General features: G+C 42.6%; 1 protein-coding gene across 3 annotated transcripts in view; it reads right to left on the bottom strand.

Moving 5' to 3' along the window:
• LOC108900232 (nuclear receptor coactivator 3) overlaps nt 1–19,642 on the bottom strand; it is a 58,173-nt gene that overhangs the window by 20,818 nt on the left and 17,713 nt on the right. For all 3 annotated transcript variants that reach the window (XM_018701198.2, XM_051071317.1, XM_051071316.1), the window contains exon 2: nt 5,033–5,123. The gene's annotated coding sequence lies outside the window, so the exon portion shown is untranslated. The remainder of the gene's footprint in view (nt 1–5,032; nt 5,124–19,642) is intronic.

Genomic DNA, 19,642 nt, shown 5'->3' with positions numbered 1-19,642 from the left:
TTTTGAATTAGAGCGTAAGAAAACTTGAATGGAAATGCTGGAAATTAAAAAAAAGCCTTGGCTGGGGTGTAAAGTTGGCGTGTCAATGTTGAGAAGATGGACAAAATGATGATGAAAACAGAAATGTTGGCAGGAGAAAACAACACACTATGTGAAGAGAGGAGGCAAATGACTCCATGAAAATAACAAATACATGTATTACTTGTATTTATGTGTAAATAAATAGAAGGACTTGAGCAGATGATTATAAGACATACAGTTTGATTTGGAGGAAAAGTCTCTCTCAGAGCATTAAGGATTTCACTGGAAAAACTACATACACACACGAACATTTAATAGTAGTTATATTAACAATATCAGAATCTGGGCTAATAAGAAGAAGGTTGGGGTGCCAACTACCTCATGATGGCTTGTTTTTCAGCCCCCATTTTGAGTGTGGTTGTTCGGAAACAGCTATGAACACTTTGCCTTCAGACACAATAGGATGATATACTGAACAAACTTTCTTTATTTCTTTTCTAACATAAGAAGATGACTCAAAGGCATCAATCAGAGCCAGCGGCAGTGGAGGGAAGTTGATAATCAGAGTGGTTACCAAGTAGTAGCTGCTTGTAATTCGGCCAGGAAAACAAATAAGACCAGCACAAAGGATTTAGGTCCTGGCTGACTGAGCCGTCATGAAACGGTCTCCTTTCCCTCTGCTGACAGGTACAGGTGAGTGCATCCATGCAGGTAAATAGCACTGAACTTTCACAGTGAGCAGGGTGAAAGTTTGACCTGGTTCTCAACCCTGATCTTGACCTGAGTGATTTTAAGGGGTCACTGCCTTCACTGCTGACAGTTGACCCACATATTTTCCAGGTCATTAGATGGGTGTGAAAGGAGGATCACTCAGGTCAACATTGCTGTGGCATCACCTGGGGTGAAGCTAAACTCCCGAGGTCTGCTACAGGACAGCAACCTGCTGGTGACCCTGGAGCCCAGTGGGAGCACTGCTCACCAGGAACCACGGGGCTTTATGGTTTTATGGCAAAACCAGAGGAAACAGCTCAACTCATAAACTAGAAAGCATGCAATTCAACCCCAGTTAAGTTCACATGCTACAGGGCGTGAGATAGTGAGCTGAGTTGTAGGACATCCAATTCTCTGACACAATGGCAGAATGACAGAATATCCCCTTAATCAACACTTTGTTTGATAAGGTACCTCAGAAACTAAAGGCCAGGTTTCTATGAAATTAACTGCAGATATTCATGGTGCCCAGAGGATAAATCTAAATGTTTCTTGCTGACCTTCCTGAGTCCTTTCCATGAAGTTTAACTCCTATGTGGTCATACACTGCATGTAAAGCATTTTACAGAAAATTATAATTCCCTTACCTCACTCTTTTGCAGCACATGGAAAGGGGAAAAACATTTTCACACATTTCATTTCTCATCATAACAATCAGTTTGACAGTGCTCAAATACAGTGGTGTATACAGCTGTCCCTGATCTCTGTCTCTTGTCTCTCCCCCTCTGTTCCCCTCTTTCTCCTCTCTCTCCCCCATTTCTCTCCTTTCAACCCAGCCAGTCTAGGCAGATGGCTGCTCACCCTGAGCCAGGTTCTGTCAGAGGTTTCTTCATGTTAAAGGACAGTTTTTCCTCTCCATTGTCGCCAAGTGCTTGCTCATGGTGGGAACTGGTGGGTTTCTCTCTATAGTATCGTAAGGTCTCAAACTTATTCTGTAAAGCGCCTTGAGATATTCTCTCTGTGAATGCCTAACCTTGTTGCTGCTGCAGCCTTTACATTAATGTGACTGTGTTCAGTCCAGGCTTGCGCTGTGTTGACAGTGAAAAAGAAACCCTACAAGGTCTGACCTAGTTGGGTCAAAGTTAGTGGTCAGATTATCCTTGAATCTTGGTTACCACAGTCATGTTCCCAACAGGATGAACCATCTTCATTTTAATGAACAAAATTAATTTAATTATCAAAACTGTTACTACTTTATCTATTTTGTATAAATGGGATATGACATTTCAGCTGCTTGTTTTTTTCTGTAGAGTTTCAGTTCTTTTTTGTTTTTGTATAATCACAAAATGTTTTATCATAGCAAAAGATAATTAAGTTTGCAAAGAGATTTTATTGTTTCTTACAATAACTCTGTAAAAGGTTGTAGAGTTTGTAGATTAAACATTCAATACTAACAATTCATTTCATGGATAATATGATAATATTTATTCTCTAAAACACTAAATTAGTTGTTTTTAATTTCCAGGAGGAGGGAGAAAGTTTTTGCAGACAGTTGTGAATTTACCAAATTTACCAAATTCTTGACATATTTCACAATTATACCTCAGTCAAACTGTGGTAATGTATGTGTTTTTCTGTTGTGCTTCAGTGTACACAGTAAAAATGTTTGCAGTAAGATGATGGGTGCTTCAGTAACACTGGCGAGTTAAACTCACAGACTCTGGAGGAACAGTATTAAAACGGATGAACAGCAGCTAGAAACTGAAAGCAAAAAATTAGGCAGACAGAAAACAAAGTGGAGAGACGACAGACCTCCCACGACAGTGTGAGTCACAGCAGAGGGAGGGGGGGAAACAATACAACAAACAAGAATGTGTCGGAAAGAGTTACTGGGGGCAGATGACGAGTGCACAGGAAAAAATGAGCAAGGAAAAATACAACTTATATGCGTCTTTAATCTGTGTTGTACTTAGTCTGTATGCAGACAGGTTTACTCCTGTCGAAACATCATCAGAAACATCATTGTGGGATTCCCCAGAGTAGATTCAATCAGTGTTACAGCTTCATTCAGGCCTGAAGTGAAGCTCTTATGGTTTGCTGTGTACAAGAGAGCTTCAAGGTTAACACAGAAAGTTTTAGTGAGAAGCTAAATAAATGGAGTCTGTGTAAAGCAGTGGTTGAGTGGGCATGATCATTCACCATCTCCCAAATGCTGAGATGGCAGAACTGTGGCACTGGCTGCCATCAAACTTCCTGTGTGTTTGTCAGACAAGCGTCTCTGTTTCCGGACTTTCTTTTTTTGGGAAGGATAAGACTGTGAAGGCAGGACGGTCTGGGCATGGGCACTGGTTACTGGCGACAAAAGGGAGGAGTGGAGAGGAAGGGAAAGAGGGATAGAGGGAGGGAGAGGGAAGGTGACAGAGTTAGCAGGGCGGGTGTGCTCAGGCTGGGTGATGCAAATAGCCCCGCTGTTGCCTCCCCCGCTGCCCGCCTGCCTGCCAGCCGCTCTTTCATAATCTCTGTTGACAAAACAGAGGCACACGGCCCTGGTCTGGCCATGTAAACTCACACCAGCGACATGACGAGAGCTGCCGCTGCTTCGCTTTGACTACTCAAGCCGTGGATGGTCTCTGCTGTTTTATGCTGAATAAAGAAAAAAAAATTATTGTCCCAGTTCCACGTCTGATCTGACTGGCGTCCAATTTTGTGACTTCTGCTGATTTACGTTGGTCTGACCCAGTGGAATAGATTTCAGGAGTATTGTTCCCTACGGTAAACGCAGATTTCAGTGTTTTCTTTCAGTGCTATCCTCAATGGCCTGCAACAGTCAAGTTTCAAGAGAAATTTATTGTCTTTGTCTCACACAATGAAATTGCAGTTAGATAACAACATGAAGTCCCAAATAAATAATAAAAAATAACAATATAACAGAAACCTCTAGATAAATTAATATACTATATGTTTCTGTTATGGCCATCATCAGTTTGAGCTATTTTAACTTGAGTTTTGGTCTGTTTGGTCTAAAAAAAAAAAAAAAGGTCAGAAAATAGTGACAAATTGCCATGACAGTTTTGCAGAGTCCAATCTGAATAGCTTCTTTTGCGAGACCATTAGTCTAAAATGTGAAGATATTCAGTTTAATATCACAGAATGGAAAAAATAAATCAGCAAATACTCAAATTTTAGAAGCAAGAAAAAGAGAATTTTTGGATTTTTTTTAATATTTCAAAATACTGAGTATCAAAGTTATTGCAGATTAATTTTCTGCTGATAGACTAATTGATTAATCAAGTAATTTTTAGTCATTTAAAGTCCAGTGGATTGTCTGTATACAAAAATGAGTCATGAGTCTCAATTGCCATTGGCTGTGAAGGCATGAATTTGAGCTGAAGCAAATTCAAAATGCTTTGTCACTGTGACTGGGACTAAAACACTGCACCACAGTCGCAGAACTTTTCCACTGATGGTTCAACCAGGAGAGTTTTATGCCCATTCAGTGTTTCATAAGTGTTTCAACTGGCAGTCACGTTACATTATCTATGCAGAAAAATGAACAGGACTCATACATTTGGGAATCCCCAACACCAGAAACAACTCCTTCCTCATCATAGCCCAACTAGCCCACCCTAGTTTTCTTCCTGTTCATGTCCAGTAATCTGGAGTCTGTCTGGACTTGGACTCTCCCTCCTCCCCTCTCATCTCGCCCGCCTCACTACTTTCACAATCACTGCTGCCATCAGTGCAACAGCGGCATGTCTGCAGAAGCATGTGTGAGAATGCACGTGAACGAAAGAGGGAGTGTGGTTAAGTCTAGGTGCATTTGTGTGTGTGTGTGTGTGTGTGTGTGTGTGTGTGTGTGTGTGTGTGTGTGTGTCTGTGTGTTGTTGTCACCTGCAGACAGGGGTAAAAGATTAATGCTCTCTTTCAGCCTCTGTGGCAGGTAGAGCACAAAGAATAATTTGACTTCTCCTCCTGTCTCCCTGCTGTCTTCCCACTCTTCATTTTCTCATCTGCCTGAAAATCATTCACTCAGCCCTCTTTGTTTCCCTCTTGTTGCTGCCACCGCTGCCACTCTTTCTCCAAAAAAACTACTCCACCTTCCATAATCCAGAATCCAAAACCTCAAACACACAACACCTCCATAAAACATTTGCTTTGGAAAACACACACATTGTTCTCTGTGTTCAGGTCAGGAGGATGTTGCAAGAATGTGGCAACAACAAGAAACTGTCTCTGGCAAACCGCTCAACCTAAACCCAGCAGGCCGTTACCATGCCAACCATACGGGATGTTAGCCCACCTTGTGACGGCACCGAGTTTGATGGACGATTAGATCCCCCCTTTCCCCTTTACTCTGGGGGTGTGGTCCTATGTGGGCTGGTCAATGGAGTCTGGAGGGGGAAAAAGAAAACAACAACAAAAAAAGTTTAACGATCACGTTCAACAGTGCATGTTCATTATAGTGATATTAATGAATAACAAGCAGCATTATTAATCAGAGGCCTGAAGACACATGCACAGGAAGCTGCATTAACGGCTTAATGAGCAGAAGGAACTGTGAGGGAGCCGTGCCTCGCTATCTGCCTTTGTCTTCATTACAGGGTGCACGCGTACAGAGCAAACATATCGTGGCTCCTGTGCATTTGCATCAACACACAGACCGCTCCCACAGCCAGCCAGACCAAGCACACACACACCTACAAACACACACATACACACACACACCCACACATATGAAAAGGGATGTTGAGACACAAGTTTTACAGGAAGCCAAACAGTTGAAACCTGAACGCAACGACAGCATGTGATCCACAATTCAATCACTCTAACTATAAGGGGTAAAAAAGAAAGTGCCTCCATGTCTTTTCCACATAACGTGCACTCCGGATCCATACAGCTGGATTTAAATGTCAAGCCTTTATTGGCAAATATCCCTCATGCTTTATGGACTCAAGGAGCAAGAGTACGAAAACAGACTATTAGACTGAATCATCGCTCTAATCCCAAAAGCACATAATAGGCTAATTTGTGTCCATTTAGATCCTGATAAGAAACAATGTGTCCGTGCCTGTGTGTGTGTGTGTGTGTGTGTGTTTTGGACACGCTGAGTTGTTGTAGTAGTTCAAGTGTTCTGTCTGAACAATCATAAGAGAGTATCCTGTGGGGGGTAAGGAGTGCGTAACCATGGAGAACGCTGGGCGTTTCCATGACACCCTGTCATCAGTGAAGCACGCCGCCAGGATGTCTCATGTTCAGCTGTCACTGTGCCTCAGTGTGTGTGTGTGTGAGAGAGAGAGAGAGAGAGAGAGAGAGAGAGAGAGAGAGAGAGAGAGGAAGAGCTAGAAAGTAGGTTTACTTTCATTTTTATAAAGAGGTTGTGCGAGAGCGTCGTGTCAGAGCACACGTTTCTCAGTTCACGTTTAGTGTATGTGTGTTTTGTGCCTGACCTCATGCCTGGCGTGCCTATGTTGTGTATGTTTCCGTGTGTGTGTGTGTGTGTGTGTGTGTGTGTGTGTTAGCGCGTGCCTGTGCACCATTCACCATCAGCAACCTGACCGCTGGCTGCACCCATGATTGGGAGCAGATGGGGGCTGTTGGTGTGTGTATGTGTGCGTGTATTAGGAGGAAGGACGGAGGAGGAGAAGGAGGAGGAGGAGGAGGGGTGCGTGCTCTAGTTTAGGTGATGTATGGACTCTCACACACCAACAAAGACCCTCCTTCAACCGATGTGTTTCCTCTTTAATTGAAAGGGGAGAAAAATAGAGCCGGAGAGCGACTGCTTAAGCAGGAAGAATTTATAGTTCAGCTGTGACAAAGAGTAACTGACTCCATTTTTTGGGGGGGTTGCAAAAGTTGGGGGAAAAAATAAAAAGCAGCCCTCTGTGGCATCCACGAGCAGGGACAAGAGAACCTTCAGTACAATCATTACGGCTCTTTGTGCTCACTTTCACACAGCTGTGAAAAACCCAGAGTGGATGTGATATAGTTAACAGCACGTGGCACTGTTCATACTGGTGTAAAGCCTTAAATATAAAAGCAGTGTGAATGAGCTTAAGATGCAGAGGTTGAGTCGGTGGAGAAATGTTAAGCTCGCAGTTGCTGAGGCCTTTTTACAGTCTGCTCTCCACCTCTCAGCACGTCTGTTTATCTCCTCACGCTATTCAATAACTCGTCACTCATGATCTAAAGAAGCCTTCATCCTTTCACTGTATGAATGTTTGTGCCCTTGTATTTCATCAATGCACTTCAGCAGCACAATAAATATCTTACATAACAGCATCTTCTTCTTGTTAAAGCTACACACTTTAAAGATTCAATAAAGATGCAGCCAGAGTTCACAATTTACTGTGGATGCTCACACAGAGGCCATTAACTTCATGACTACTTTATGATATAAATGGCACAGATCTGAGCTCCATAAGAACCCTGCATTTCAAAGCTGTGCAAGCATAAGAGAGTTGCTGATTTAACTCAGGGGTCAGTTTGTCGTGACTTTTGAGATTTCTTCCTCTTTCTACGTTACACAATATTTCATAACTCACAGTTTGTGAATCAGTGTTTATTGGGGCCTCTTCTTTGCTCCTAAAAGTTGCTTCACATTGCCTTGAAACTTGTCAGACCTCTGTTAAAGCTGCTAATTACTATTCAACTTAATATGGCAGCACATGAGCCATAAAACAACACAAAATCATATATAGTGGAGTGGGAAAAGACGAAAATCATGGGGAAAACTGCATTACACATGCATAGCGGTGCTGTGTGTTTACTGTACCGTCATTGAGCCACTGTTTTGAGTTGCCATGTGCTTGGGAGAAACAGAATATGAAGGATTGGGCACTTTCTCTGATGGCGTGTTAGTGATTACTGTAAAATTGTTCACAGCCAATAAACAGCCCTGATAAAATAAAGACAGTGAATCTACACACACAAAAGTTTCCTTCGGCTGGACCAGAAAGGAAACTGAGAGTCACATTCTGACTGTGTGAATATCGCTGAATGTGTGTGTGTGTGAGAGAGTGAGAGAGATGACATTTATATTTTGGTAATAAAGTCAATTTAAATCTGGACTTGTATGACAATAATCAGTCAGTGTGTGATGTCTGTCACACTCTCAACAAGTTCCTGATCCAAAATGGACCCATGAAAACCGAGAGACAGAGCTGATAGTGAGTCTGCGTGTTACAACATTAAGTGACAATTGTAGATATGATCTGACTCAAAGTTTGGATTCTGACTCCTAAAACTCACATAATGCCATCAGTATTGTTTTGAGAGTGGCATTACACAGTCATGTTTTTTCTCACGATAGACATGTGGTTGGAGAGCGCACCGTTAACCTAACAAAAGAAAAACATTTCACTTTGACTTTTTATCGAGTTACAAATGAACAAAATAAATTATCTTTAATTTAAACCAGTTCTGCCTGCCAGCGGAAACTCCCAGTGTTGTGGTGAGTTAAGACTAGCTGACAACGTTTTCTGCAGCCGCCACGATGTGGTAGGATTAGCGAGCCATATATTAGGTTTTTACCTAGTCTTGTTTCAATGATTTTTGCTAATAAAAAGGAGAGAGGAAAGATAAAATGTTTGATAAGAGATTTATTGGTGTCAGAGCTTTGCCATTCTAGGTATTCTGCCAAACAGGAACCGGATCCAAAAAGAAACAGGCTGGCCAAAACCAACTTTGTGCACGTTACATTGAGTTTTATTTGAATATACGGACAACTACAGTCCACAACACCACAGGTGAGTGTGAGACACACCCCTTGAAGAAACATTTATATCCAGCCAAAGGGATCTGTGCCTTTAAGAAACATCTTCAGGCGACTGATAAATAGCCAAATGAAATTCAAGCAGATCCACAAGTTTGTTCTTTGTGAGCTTTATTCTTTTCCCTCACTTCACCCCCTTCTCTTTTTTTTCTATAACAGGATTTTTCTCTCTGTGCGTCTGTCTTCTGTAAAAGGCTGTGAATAAGGGAAATTGTGTGCACTAGCCAGCATACACAACAGCACAGTGAAGAACGCATAAAAGTACATTGTGTGTAAGTGTGTGTGTGTGTGTGTGTGTGTGTGTGTGTACTTTGGGTGACTCTGCTTTAGTTTTGCTTCGGCCCGTCCCCCCCTCCAACAAATCCAGCACTCACACTGGAGCAAAATAGGAGCCAAGCCACATCTTGGCACCTTGCCTCCCCTTAAACAAATCAGACCACAGAGGCTAATAAAAAACTCAGAGTCCAAAGCTTGCCTCCACAGACGAGGGGGTACCAAAGAGGGGAGCCATTCTCGGCTACCTCGCAAAGTCTATAACGAACTTGTACAAGACAGTGTTGCTTTTCAGCCCGGACAAAAAGTGCCAGTCTCTCCACTGTCTCCATCACCCACACCCCCTTTCTCTGCTGTTAAATAGCTCTTTGATGTTATATTGTTCTTAAGCCACAATTAAAAAAAAAAAAAAAAACTCATTGAAAACAAATTGCTTCTTAGTTCAGTGACAAAGTGAGAGTGAACTTTCCATCTTTAGACCAATTACTGCTATCATAGCACAAAGCCTGCTGCTTCAAACTTCACACTTCAGAGAGGGATAAGAGGGAGGATGAAGAAAAGCAGAGGGAAAGCGTCTGGCTCGGGGCAGAAATAGGCCAGGCAGGTCTAAAACTAAAAACTCATCCAGCCATCCAGGGTGTGTCTGTTGTAGGCTGCCATCAAACATGCATTTACATATTCAAAAAAGGAAACAGGCGTTTGCATGAGTCATCCTTTCCAAGAAGGTAGAGGAAACCAAACTCACGAGCGCACACAGCCCCGCGCTACAGTACACAACAATGAATCTGCAGTTGCTAACTAAACCCACAGAGAGGACAAACTGTTAAAAAGAAGTGACCATAAAAAGAAGATGAAAGAAAAATTATTGTGTCAGGTTTTTGTGATAATAGCTCGAGGCCACTTTAAAATGACTTTACGGTGCAACATCTGCTTTGAGTACAGGCCGACACTCAATGTAATAAAACAGGCAATTTTGTCTTCTCTTAGAATTCACTGAGTATAAATACTATAAGACCACATTTGAAGATCAAAAAATGAGGGGATCACTGCACACACGCACCGCCAGTCCTCCACTCTGCTTTATGTCTGTTTATATCTTATTTCTCCTGATGAACTTGAAAAGTGTTAGCTGACTGCGCCATCTGTTACTTGGTCCAATATAGGGCAAACACAGTATATAGGTAATAAAGATATATAGAACCAAGTAACACACTGTGTTTACTATGCCAGGTCATTATATTTACTTACAGTAGTGGAGTGCAATAGAGATTAGAGACAACTCCACAACTACTGGACAGATTACGTGAAATTCTGTGCATATATTCATTTCCCCGCAGAGGATGAACCCTACAGAACGTAGTGATCCCCTGACTTTTCCTTAAGCACCACCACAAAACTGACATTTGTAGCTTTGACTGAATAGCTCAACAACTACTGGGTGAATTGGTGAGAAATTTGATATAAGACATTCATTAACACTCATTCATTTTGATGTTAGGACAAAACAATAACACTGTGCCTAAGCACATCTTCACAGAGCTGTTAGCATGGCTGCAGACCACTGATTTGTTTGATTTATCAGTGTTAGCAACCTAGCATTTATTATTGAACTGTGTTAACAAGGGTTGGGTGATTTTATCAGCTTTCAGAAGAATCATATTGTGATAAAATGGTCACTTTGTGGTTCAAATAAAAGTTGCAGAGCAAAACCAGAGACTTTTGCTATAAATACCACTGCCTTTTTTTTCCAACCATATCGTCAATCCTTGGTGATAACTGCATGGAAAATACTTGTTCTTGATTGCTGTCTGTTAAATTATATCTTGGGAAACAGTAAATCGCATGCAGTGGCAGCAACAAAGCTTCGTTGTCCATATTCTTGTAAAACTTGTAAAAATGGAATATGAAAATTTCAGCTAACAGCTTCTCTTTCCTCATTTGCTTAGGGGACCATGCCAGAAGTACCACTGTACATTCTGGGGGGTCCTGAAATAGAAACAAAGGGCTTGCCGGAGGAAACACCACCCAGCTTCAGCTCTACTTTGTCCATTATTTTCTTACATTGGGACAACTTGTGATGTGTGGGTGACAAACTGAACAGCTTCATCGTTAAAACCGTTCACTGACCCCTTGTAGCTTGAGAACATTTACATCCGTTATGTTTCTCTGCTCATTAAGTCAGATTTTTCTTTGATTTGTCACCCTGCAGTACATGATGCACTGTAAATAAATACACTGCTTATTTTTCAAAACTTCATGAACCTGCAATAAAAGTGCAACTTGCACCTCTGAGTCTAACAATCAGCCAAGTCACTCAAAGTGCTAATGTTGACAATGTGTTTGTGTGTGCAGTAAATTAGCGCGCGCCGGTCAGGTTTGGGTGGTTGTACAGACAGACGAGAACGTGAGCTGCTCGGTATCACAGTAAATGAGGGATGACAGAGATCATTAAAAAGCTTTGCTGAACTATAATCTAGCATTTCAGTTAAACCCTGACCAGGACAAAAAAAAGTGCACGTTGTCAACAACAGCTCCTGCTACTTTATTTGAACCTGGCCACGTGTTGAACATGTGTGTAGAGAGGAAAGAGAGAGGGAGAAGAGGGGAGAGTGGGGTAGACTGTATGAAGGACTGCACAAATTCTTGTGTGTTAAGTGATGACAGTAATGTTGCAGAGCCAACAAACATCCCTGATAAGATAAGGACAGTAAACCACACGTGTCCTCATTTCTCACCTTCAGCTGAACCAGGAAAAAAAGACAACTAACAGCCACACGTGGGCTAACTCTGTGAATGTTGTGAAGAACTTTCAGGGTCAGAACATGTATAGAGTGTTCAAGTGTGACGTCTTATCAACCTGACAGCCGAACATGTCTGCATAGTCAAGCAGAGGACAGATTAAACAAAACGCCCATTGGAAACCGTCAATTATGCAGGAGCTGTGCTTTATCATAACATACAAGATCATTTCTGTCAGGTAATTACAAATGAACAGAGAGGAAAAGCTGTCATTTGCAAGAATGATGAATGACTGGAATTTTAGTAAATACTTAAAGCATTCTTGTCAACACAAAGAGAGTAAATTACCTAGTTACAGGCATCATTGGGAAGAGAGGGAAAAAATGCAGTGGAATTTTAGAAAAACTGTTGTCAGCTGCTTTAGTGAAATGAATCATAAATGGGGGGAAATGAGATCTTTCTATAAAGCCATCTAGCACAAGCACAATGAGGCCATAGGCTGTGGAGGTGGATAGTTTTCCTGTTCAAGCCTAATTAGTGGAACAGGTCAATCAATGAGACACTGCCCTCCGTCTTCTAACCACGCCTCTGACGGTTATTCTGTAACCACTGCAACAAACAGGTCTGCCCCCTCTTCACAGCAGAAACTGATCTATATCTCTCTCTCTAAAAAAAAAGTACAACTAGAGATAGGCATCTCTCCTTCTGCTACAATGAAATACTTCCTGTATGACTGAGCTGGCAGACAACATTTAAATAATCAGATGTTTAAATCCTATCCTATAAAAATCTTTTAAAGAGCATGTTAAATTAACTTTAAAAGCCATGCACTCATACGGCTGCAAAGCACTTTAGGCAAAAGAATTACTATCAAATTCATAGTGGTATCAACAGTTCTGATGTGAAGCCTGGCATACACAGTTATCTAAGGCTGAAAGGCTGTAAATTAATCAACTGCAAGAAAATTAGTCAGCAACTACTTTAATAACTGATTAACCATTTTCAGTGTTTTTTTCCCCATTAGTGCCTCCTCACATGCCACAAACGCACCCTCCATCGAGCAGGGACAAACTGGGGGAACAAATGACTCCTGTGCTAACGTATGATAATCTGTGAGCTCAGCTGTTCATGCAACTACAAATATGAAGCAAACAAAATCTATTTGACAGCAATTAGACTGATGACAGTTAGGACATAATGGACACAATGTTAGATAGTTATACCCCAGCACCATGGGAGGAGTGTGCTTATCAGCACTGGAGGAAGTATTTAGATCCAGAAAGTTGCAGTGCTGCGATATTAAAAAAAACTCCATCTTGAGCAAAAGTTGTGCATCGTAAATTTCAGCACAATGTACTCAAAGCATCAGAAGTAAAAGTCGGCTACTCAAAATTCAAACAAATGCCTCTTGCAGCTCTTATAGGACATTAATGTTTACTGTTGGTGGAGTTGGAGCTATTTTGAACTATTTATGCACTACTGGGCGATGTAATTTTATCACCTCATCATCATTTGTGTGTAAAATGTTAAATCTGTGAAGGAAATATTAACAGAAGCTGTGAAAACTGTGTAAATGCAGTCAAACTGACTAGAAACTACAATATTTCCCATCGTGACATGAAAGTATAAAACTAGAAACATTCCACATAGTTAAGGACATATACCCTCCTACCAGGACACTCCTACACCACTAAGTGGCGACGACCAGGAAATAACCCACGCCAAAAGTCAGGCGTGAGTGGTCAGATATGTTCAGTATTCTGTATAAATGTTGTGAATTTGCAGAGTAAGACTGAAAGGTTGATAAAAAGGTCAATAAACGAAATGTGGTGGAGTTGAAGAAAAAAAGGAGAGAAGGGGTTAGTGTGAAAGAACAGTATGTCAGTGTAAAGGTGTTTTTCTCACAAGATAATTGCATGCAGATATAACCCAAGCCCTTCACTGCTCGAGCTGCCAGGAAAAAGAGCACTTCTTCTGCTGATGCAAGTGTGTGACGATGAGTGAGTGTGTTAATGTGTGAGTGAATAAGCTGTGAGACTTTCTTTAGTGGGAATGGGACATAATTGGCTCACAATAACCCATCAGTGTGGTCTTAGCGAGAGAACACCATCTTCTCTCCCCCACCTCTACTTTTCCTCTTCGCCTCCTTCCTCACGCTCTCGTTCTCTCCGCGGTGACAGTGAGGGAGCAGATTCGACACATAAACACCACCCCTCCTACCCCCACCCCTACCCCCAGACCACCCCACCCCCCTCCTCCCTCTGTTTATTTACTCAGAGTCCAAAAACTGCACAGCACAGGGAAAAAAATATGATTGGGGGTGGGGGTGAAGGGGGGAGGTAGATACACAAACATACACTGCAGATTCAGCTGCACACACGTGGATGGGACACGCACGCACGCACTGCGCTCACACAAACATGTACTCACACACACACACACACTCCTGGTGGAGCATCTAAATCACATTAGCTGCCTGCCTGCCATCCATCACTCCCACAGACAAAAGCACATGCCGGAGAGGCAGGGAAACTGCATGGCAACATGCATAACCACCCACAAACAAACACACACTCCGTCAGAGAGCAGCCAAACACACCTTGAAACCAGACGACAGTGTGCAGCAGAAAGCAATCCCTCCTTACACACAATATTCCCCAATCAGAAATCAACTTGCATTCAGTTGCACGCACATCACTGTCAGCACACATCAACTGTACGTTCAGGGATCCACTCATTCACTTCTGTGCTGAGCTGCTGCTGCTCTGTGCACTCAGCAAAGTTACATTAGCATCAGAGAAAATCAACGATTCCATGATAATGCAATGAAAAAAAAAAACATGGTTGCTTTAAATATTTAAAGCGGAAGCAGGGGCAGAGCGACATCTTGAGAAATCTTTTCTTTTCTGTCAGTATCAATCTTCTTTCCCATTAGAGGGGGATGGGGCCCTTATCTAACCATGTGTGTTTGTGTGTGTGAGTGTAGACAAAAAATGTTTGTTGAGGGTGCCTCTTATCTTGAAGATGGTGCGGGGTGCATGTCAGTGGGGTGCTCCTCACCTAATGGGATGCATGGTGAGTGTTTGTGTGTGTGTTTTTTATCTAATGGGCTGTCTCTTGGGTAAAGTAATTGGCTGGCAAGACGTAAGGGAGGGAAAAGAGGTTTAGAGGACAGAAGAAAAGAGAAGAGAGGAGACCAGAAAAGAAGTTTTAGGGAGGCAGGACAAACTTGACGTGTGCTCCATACATTACGAGACCATATGGTGCCCACTGTGCGGCAGGAGCAGGTAGAGCACTACAGCGAAACCCTCATCCACTCGTCTATCGAGCCAGTCTCTCGGCTCCCACTGTTCTCCCTCCCTCCCTCTCTCCGGCTCTGTCTGGTTAACTCAATAACATCCACAGCCTCCTCTCTTAACTCACTGTTTTTTTTACTGGCAGGCAACGCCAAAAAAAAAAAAAAGAAAAAGAAAAAAAGCCTTCCATCTCCTCCTGCTTCCTCCCGTCCTAGACGGCCGGCTCTGGCTTTCGTCTCCTCCACCCCCCTCCACCCCCAGCTAGATGCTGTAGCAACCCCTCACCTCATCCTAGAGCTTAATCCAAACCCAAAAAGGATTACTTAAATCACATTAAAATCTGAAAACTGACGGTGCTCTTTATGTGCCATCTCAATGATGACAAGCACCTAGAGTATGTTTACATTTGCACGTGTGCGGCACAAGGGGTGGGGGGGTTCTGAAATAACTTGTACATCCTTACTAGACTGTGTGCTCGTGAGCGACAACAACAATTACAGCAGACAGTTCTCCACCACACTGTGTAGTTAAGAAATTGCTAATGACCGAATGCAGCTGCGAGCCCGTGTGTCTGCGGGTGTGCACGCGGCATCAAAGCAGCAAGTGAGAGGGCTGCTCTTTTAGTTGGCTCATGAAATCATTTAAAATCGGTCTGCTCTGCACACATAACACACACACACACACACACACACACACACACACACACACACACACACAGCCGTTTGATGTGTAATGAGAGAAACCATTAGCAGTAAAAATGGGCTCTCCCCGCCCTGCCGCTCAGCAGATCTTAGTCAGAGCCACAGTTACATGTCTATTTATACATTCACATTCCTCCTTAGATTTTCTTCTTCTCTAACAGGGAGCAGTTTGTGCAGCACACAGTCAAGAAGGCTGCATTTCCTCCTACCCCTTCTCTCCCTGTGTCTTCTTCTTCTGCTGCTGCTGCTGCTTCTCTCCCTCTGTCTCTCTTCCCATCCCCCCTCTCTGGCTGTCTCCTCCCTCCCTCTCTCTATACCCTTCCCCCAGCTCTTTCCTGCTCTCTGCCTCCCTCCCTCCTTCCCTCCCTCGCTCTCATCAGGCTATATGCAGCGAGGCACAAATTCATCGGGGTAAAGAGAGACAGCAAAGGAGAGCTGCAGATGGGGGTGGGTGGGGAAGGGGGGTGGAAACAGAGAGATGGTTTGGACTGAAAGTGAGCAAAACAAGAGCGAATGACAGACTAACAGGGAATGAAAGGAGGAGGAAGGGGCAAGCCAGATAGAAAGAGACTTAGAGAAAGTGAGAGAGTGGGGTGGGGCGGGGAGGGGGGTAGGTTTGTGGGAGACCAGTGGCGAGGAGGAGGAGGAGAGAGAAGCTCGCTCCCGCTACAGCGATGGGCGTTCCTCTCCCCGGTTCCTGTGAGGTCAAAAGTTTACCGTGGTTTTAATTTCACCTTTCCACAGCCAATCAGAGCGCGTCTCCGGCTGCTGGGGGGAACTTTGACCCACTCGGAGAATTTGACTGTAAAGATCTGAAGCTCGCCTCTGTTTCTCCACCAGCTTTCTCACTTTTTTCCATTTTCTTCTTCTTTTTTTAAATTTTTATTATTATTCCCACCTTTTCCATGCAGGGACCTCCACCCTCCCCCTTCATGTTTATATGAAAGTCCTTGATCACAGAGGACAGAAAAAAAACCTGAAACCCAGTTGTTGTAGTTGATCTAAGGGAATAGTGAAAAGGGAGAGAAAAAAGGGAGCCTTTATTGTTTTTCTTTTTTTTTGTTGTTGTTGTTTTTGGTCAGTTCTGTACTTTTCCTTTGCCTTCCAAAACAGATACCACCTAGACGGCACGGGGGTCAAAAACCACAAGATCAACAGCCTCTCCTCGGGGATGAACAATGCACGCCACAGCACTGACACACAAGAGTCCACAGTCCACGCTAACGCCACTTGATCAAAACAACATATACATAAATACTCACAGACCAACTGCGGAGACACACCCCACACGCTGCCAGTGTGTGCTGAACGGTGGGTGTATGAGCACTTGTATCTTGAGTGTGTATGTGTGCACGCATGTGTATGTGCAGGCATGTGAAAGTGGAGAGAGTGTAAGTGTGTATCTACAAAGGGGGAGGAGGCTGCAGTTAGATCATAGCATCAGAGAGGGGAGGGGTGGCTCTGCAAATAGAGCGAGCAGAGAGTCGGCATGGCTGGCGATGGTAAGTAGAATGGCTTCAAGCCTCTTGTAAGGAGACTAAGCCGTGTGTGTGCCTGTGTGTATGTGTGTGTGTGTGTTTTTCTATAGCCGCTTCATCACTGTCTGAGTGTGTATGTGCGTGTTTGATTAATTAACAGCCACGGTCACTAAAGAAGCTCCCTGTTGTTCTATTCTCCCCACATCAACTGCACAATTGCCCCCACCCTCCTCCTCCTCCATCCACCTGACTGCGATAATAAGGCACACGCAGGCGCACACATACACACGCACACACACACTAGAGCACACATCCTCTGGAGAGCAGCAGGCTGCGAATCTCACGACTGCGTGCAGATGAAGTGTAGACAGAGCAGTCTAAGACGTGACAAGATGTATAGCTACCTTCCACCTGTAGCTGCCTTTCCCATCACAGACGCTGCGTTCCCATCGAGCACTGAAATATCTCTGCCACAATCAGCTGCAATTAAACAATAAGTCTGGAGGTCTATATTTTCCTTATGGCCACCAAAACCAACAATAAAAGTATCCTATTCTCAAGTACTGCCTGGGAGTCCAAAGCCTGATATATCTTATTCCACTGTCCCATTGAACTTCATTGTTGTATAGAAATTATTAGAACCACATAAATGAACTGCACTGTAGCACATTTCTTCATTAAGACAAACACAGCTATTGTAGTTTATTTTTTTATGCCAATCCCACATACACTGTTCTGCCACTGTACAAACTCACTAAAGCACTAAATCCACAACTGAAAATAGTCCTTGACAAATGCACTATTTACTCTTGTTTGAGCGATGTTTACTATAACTACAGCGTCCAGATGTTTTAAAAAATTACGTAGCCTTTAAAAAAAAAGATATACAAATGTGTCCTCCTTTTTAAAGATTTATGTCTTCAGAGAGAACCTGTGGGTTTTGGGCTTGGAGCTGTTGACAGTTACAAAAATACAGAGCATGCCCAGCATTACTCTGATTGGTTTCTGAACGTATATTACATTTATCCACAAGGAAAGTGTGATAAGTCTTTCAAGATTTTATATTAATATTTGTTAGTGTCCAGTGTTGCTCATATTTCATACAGCTTGGTCCGAGAGCCACAGAGCAAACTTCCTAACTTCTTTTCCTTGACCTTAATGGAGTGTTGTTTTGATTTGATGGAAAAATGTTTTGAGACCAAATAAAGGAGGAGGAGAAATTATATATATATGTGGGCTTGCTTGAAATTGGACTGCAACTAGTGCTGAAATCATTAGTCATTTATCAAAGAAATATGTCAAACATTCACTGGTTCCAGCACCTCAAATGTGATGACGACTGCTGTTTCTAGCAGAAATAACGAAAAAGCCTATCAGAGTTCAGAGAGATGTCTTTAAAGAGCTTGTTCTGTCCAACGAAACAAGACCAAACATGTCCCAAACCCAAAGATTTTCAGTGATAATGAAACAAACAAAAGCAGTAAATCCTCACCTTTGAGAAGCTGGAACCAGGCAATGGTTGGCATTTATCCCAACCTAACCCAAACTTTTCAAACTATCTAATGATGCAAACTCAGCCAAAAAGTACATAGATAGAAATCCAGCTACCGACAGTCAACCAACAAGCAGAGAACCAGCCATTAAAAACTTTCTCTGAACACTTCATTCTGTCTTTCCACCTCTCTCTTTTTTTTTTTTGCATTTGGACATTTTATGACCAGTTCTCAGGACAGACAGAGGCCCAATGGGTTGTTCTGGTGCAGTGTGAATTTCAGGATGGTTGAGAATGGTTGTGAAGGCACGAGAAGACATTAAAATCCATCAGTTCAACTTTACCGCAAAGCTGAGAAAGTTAAAATTTCAATTTGCTGAAGTTGTTGGTTTTCTAATTATGGGTTTTTAAAGAAAAACACATGAATTAAATCTATGCAAAAATCTTTCAAATATGAGAGTTTCAAAATCTTCAGAATAGGCACTCTAACCTGACTAAGCTGCTATAGTCAAATGGTCGACACCTTGCCTGAGGGAGGGAGGTCTCAGTGTTACCCCTGGGTTTAAGGTTACACAGTAAATGGACTGTTTGAAAAACACTTGAAATTTAACAATGTCAACTGCATTGCCCATTCTTCTGCTACTTCAAATCCCCCAACCCCCCCATGGCAGTAAAACCGAAAACCTTTCCCATTCTCCCTTGTCTTTCTCTCGTCCCTGCCTTCTCTCTTTCTTTTGTGCAGGAGAAGTAAACTGAAGCTGTGGAGCAGCCAAAACCTTGTGGAAAAAAAAAATCAGCATTGCTGTGTACCTTAGTTTGTTTTGTTGGTAAACACCAACTCTGAAAGTGCTCAAAAACAAAACACACTGCTCAGTGTTTGTCATAGTATGGTAATCACACAGCAACAAGTTGCCCAACCCCCTTAACCCCCCTGAACTCCTCAGGCAATATTTCTGTTCTTTTGTGCAATTGAAGTGTGTCAGGACAAAGGTTAAATGCAGAGAAGTCACAAATTAGTCCTAAGTAGTAAGAGTTGAATATATATGTGTGTATTTCTGAGTAATGTGGTGTCAAAAGGACATAGGAAGATATACAGCAGGCAGAAATGCAAATAATTAAATCACTAAGGACAAACGAGGACTTGTCAGCTTGTTAGCTCT

The sequence above is a fragment of the Lates calcarifer genome, linkage group LG6, assembly GCF_001640805.2.
Source record: "Lates calcarifer isolate ASB-BC8 linkage group LG6, TLL_Latcal_v3, whole genome shotgun sequence".
NCBI lineage: Eukaryota > Metazoa > Chordata > Actinopteri > Centropomidae > Lates > Lates calcarifer.
This window is presented reverse-complemented; position numbering and strand designations above follow the sequence as displayed.